The sequence below is a fragment of the Diadema setosum genome, chromosome 10 (assembly GCF_964275005.1).
Source record: "Diadema setosum chromosome 10, eeDiaSeto1, whole genome shotgun sequence".
NCBI classification, from domain to species: Eukaryota; Metazoa; Echinodermata; class Echinoidea; order Diadematoida; family Diadematidae; genus Diadema; species Diadema setosum.
The window spans coordinates 28,575,994-28,580,724 of record NC_092694.1 but is presented as its reverse complement, the minus strand read 5'-3'; positions in this window follow the sequence as shown (position 1 = coordinate 28,580,724).

Below are 4,731 nucleotides of genomic sequence, written 5' to 3'. Positions count from 1 at the left end.
AAAGATTAGGTTCAAGTATGTAGCCAATCAGAAGCGGTGAAATGAGCCATAAGTGAGCTCTTTTTTTTTTTTTTTTTGTAGCGTGCATACTGTGCAAGTACATAAGTGCGAATTGCTTTTGATACGTCGTCATCTGTACGGCCGATCGAAGGGTCTCTCAATAACAGTCCTGTATACGAATTGCTCCCAGGTGATACTATACTAAATGTAGTTCAGAAAGACATTAATAGGAAATATTGCACAAGTTAAAGTTTGTGACGTTTACAGCGAAGATGCAGCGCACTTTTGAGGGTATTCATAGTGTCGCAACCTGTTGTGCCTCGATCGTTCATGTTGAACCATGATTGTAAATACTTTCAAGTGCATGCACAGCATTTACACTCTCACCTGTGCATTATCTGTATACCCGGTGTATGAGACGGCACTGTACACACTACTGTCGTGCTTGTGCGACAGACTCTGCTAATTTATAACATCTCCAGGACTTTAGAAGTCAGCTGTATTTTGTAAAGCATCAGCATTCGTTGATCTTTTTCGAAATTATGTTTATGATGGATACTGTAAAATTAGGTAATTGCACTTGCAGATTAAAGACACATTTATTTGTATTTCGTATAGATAATTTTAAGTTTGTTGTAAGTAGTAAAGTCTGATGAGTTACAGTAGGCGTTACTGTAGTGAAGTGTTTTCAGTTCATTTAGGTAATATTTCTGTCTGGTACGGTTACTGTTATCAACTTACTGATTGTATTGGTTAAGTTTTTGCAACTGGGTATCTGGTGGTTTCTTTCTTTTGTAAAAAATGTAACCGATGCCATAAATCCTATACAAACACAGAAGCAGCTATTCGGAAGTGTAAAAAGACACTAATTTATACTCATAAGGAAGCACACTCATTTTATTCAGGGTAATTCCAGCTGACCAACTGTATGTTACAGTCGCTATTCCAAAATAATGTACTCCAGAGTTTTGAAACTGAACATTCACCACAGGTGGCGCTATTCATCGATATCAACGAGGTAGGACTAGGTTGTGAGTGTCAAACCTCTAATACATGAAGAATGATTCCTAAACTCTATCCAAACATTAGCGATGAAACTTTACACTACGTCTGTTCAGTAATCTTGTGGTGTAACCTGTCACTTATAAAGGAGTTTGACACCAGGAGTGGCGATGAGGAATGAGGATACCCGGACGTTAAAAGATTAAAATATGAATAATTATTGTGATTTAAATGAGTGATATTATTCCCAGACTGCAGACAAGGTAAAAGAATCGTCATTCAACTTTAGTGATTATGGATTGTGTTAAGAGTGCTGTCCCGTGTATTGCTTACAGTCAAGAGTCGGCGTTTTATTGACTTAACAGGTTGTAGAAAAATGTGTAAAAATGTCGTCGTCAACGACAAGAAAAGCCGCCACTTTATCCATTAATCCATTATTTATTTGTTTATTATTATTATCATTATTATTACTATCATTATCATTATTAATTGTCATCAGCCATACAATGAGAGGCCAACAATTTTATGAGCTAATGATGAAGCTGATGAGAAAAAGAAAGTAACTGCAGTTTAATAAGTAATAGAATAAAATTCATGGGGGTGCCTAGAAGCCATGGTAGCACCAAAGAGATGCTAGTACTGCAAGCAAGTGAATTTAGATGACTAGTTGAAACAGCACAACAACCCTTCATCACCAGTGAGCCTTATGAGTTGGTAGAGAAATTTTCTACCAACGAAATGAGAACGTGCAGGATGTGATTACTGCTACATAATGAAGAATCTACTACAGAGGATGTGACACGTGACCCTTTTGAAGATGTTCTAGAGTTAAGTAGGCTGTTTGGGATGAATTTGAATGTGATCTCTCTGACCGTATCAGGGTAATTAGCCCCCCCCCCCCCCCCCCGCTAAATTCTGGTTAGTGGTAATGTTAGAGTAAAGATTAGGGTTAGTGTTAGGTTTAGGGCCAGGGGAGGGGTCCTGGGTAATTGCCAAAGGGGCAATTGCCCTAGACCCCCCTCTGACAAATATTGTGTCTTCTGTCATCAGAGGACAATGTTACGATGGACAAAACCGTTAAACCTGGTGATTTCAGATAGGCCTACTCGTTCATACACATAGGTCGAGAGGGTTAAGACATTGAGCTAGGATACAGTCGACTAGATTTGAACTCGGGACCTCCTAATGAAAATGAAGAGTGCCCCTGCTAATTTTGTACTTTGCAAAGCCTTTTTTTTTCAACCAGTGTATGGACATGGGGGACTCTCCTGCTATGAGCAGATCAAGTTTAATTGTAAATGACATTTTTCGTGTTATATGGGTCATTCTCCGAAAAAGTGTCCAATTACAGTTGTACAAATGACAAAACTTAAACATCAAAGAATTCATTCAAATTTTGTCAATTCAGAAACGTTAATCCCTTACGAATACAAAACAATCGATGGGTGATGTTTGTATGCTTTTCAAGAAACACCTTTTTTTATCATGATTAAAACCACATGTAAGATACGTTACGGGAGGTAGCATCGTAAAAATCGTTGATTGTCTGCATATGTCTTGATTTAAAACGACAATGCGTATGTAAAACTGCAAGCTTAAACATAAACAAATATCATAGGAATATTTTGGAGTCAGCCTTGATATAATCTGCAGTAAAAATGATCTTGATTTAAAAGTGAAGGCTAAATGAAAGTCAGAAACCTACATATATTGTTTTGGCTTGTATACCCTAATTTGAGTTTCTAACTGCAGTTGAATTATATCACTAATCTCATTGATTATGACTAAATTGTGTGAAATATTATGAATAGTACTACACTTCTGATAAATCACAAATGCCAGGACCATCTCATCCAGGTGAATTACATTTTAGATCGAAAGAAGAACGATATGTGGTAACGTATCTGACGCATCAGAAGTTCCGTTGGCGTACAAGTAATAACCCTGGTATACCAGGTTCTCCGGATGGAGACAAGAGTTTCTGCTGTCATGGCCTGAATTCATGTTTCTTTGTGTTATAATGCCCAGAAAATGGGTTTGATTAAAATATAAGAGTTTATTCTATCAGCATTTGTTCTCCTTCCGTTGAAAAATACGTATATCACATAATCATTTACGTGTTTTTTTTTTAAATTCTGATTTAGTTTGCGCTAGTTCTGCTGTAAAACTCGTATGAACATGTAGAGAAGTTCCGTTAGCGTTTAAGTAATAATATTATTATTTCAAACTTAACACCAACATTGCAAATGAATTCATTATAACTTGTAAGGACATCACAATATGACTTTTTTTCGTTAAAAAAAAAAAGTCACCGCACTTCTAGCCATAAAGAATGATCTCGTCATAGATATGATAAGTCTTCGAATTTTTTTTTTTTTTTTTTTTAGATATACGTGAAGTACGTATCAAACAAACACAAAACCACAATGTTTTATTTTGATATAGTCCTGGAAAATTGTAATTACGTGGAAGACGGTAAAAATGAAGTTGGAAAAGATTTCTATGCAAATAATACACAGGAATTCAACTTTCCTTTGTTCCTTTCTGTAATAAATTACGTCTCAAGAATCTTTAAAATATGGTAACGTATCTGGCAAAGCATTTATGGTCATTGACGCACTGAACGCCGATTACTCAAACATGTGTTTCAAGAAACCTGACGCCAAACGTGAGACATCAAATCGTAGAATAATTTTCAGAGCATATACATGCAACTGAGGAAGTGCTCTTGACGTTTAACCAAAATACTGCATGGACAGTGGGCAAAGTACCGGCAAAATACCTGTCGTGTCCAGTTCGTAGGCCTGTTTTACTTTATGTCTAGCGCATTGACCTAATTTACCTGGTGTCCAGCCCTTGGGCTGTATGACTCATAATCTTTTCTTTTTCTCAATGACTTGACTCGTGTGTGTTTAGTTCGTGGGATGACCCCGTAATCATTTCTATACTATCCTGCAACTTTCAAACATATTATGAATTTACAAGGCTAGGGAAGGGTCCATCACCCGAAATGGTTGTTATTGCAGATTAACAACAAACAAACAAACAAACAAACAAACAAACAAACAAACTGTGTTGCCTACCATAAGTTTGCAAACGAGTGTTGTCGTCGTAGATTTTCGAACACCTAAACATCTTATGTGATTAGGGGATGATGAAAAGGAAAGAAATATAAGACGTATATTGAGCTATATTGCAACATGCAATCTCAATTTGGAAACGAAAACGAAAACGAAAACGTTTCCTGGTAGTGGCGATGGAAAATAGGTTTCACGAAAGGTTTGTAAACTTTTAGAATATACTTTTTATTACAGATCTTCACTTCGGATTATTTTTTTAGTGTTCATGTATATTTCATATACAGACTAGCAGGGTTGGAATATGAATCATAATTTTCATGCAATCCTCGTATTACATGCTTTATGTAAAAACTGGAGATGTGCCGATCACTTGCAAATGATCAGCTGAAGATCGTAATGCAGGTGGTCAGTTTTTGGTTTATTTACTTTAAAGACCTGCACATCTGACATATTTGGGGGATAAATTTAGTGGTTATCTTGGACGTAATTCATCTCTAGTTATTAATTACACACGCAGTCTAACTTTACACGTTCAAAGTGATTGCTGCTCAGGTTAATTCGTCTTTTTATCTCCTTGATCTGATTTTGTAGTTGAGGTAAAGAAATATGATTTGGGATAAGTATTAAAGTCGTACAAGTGAACTTGTTT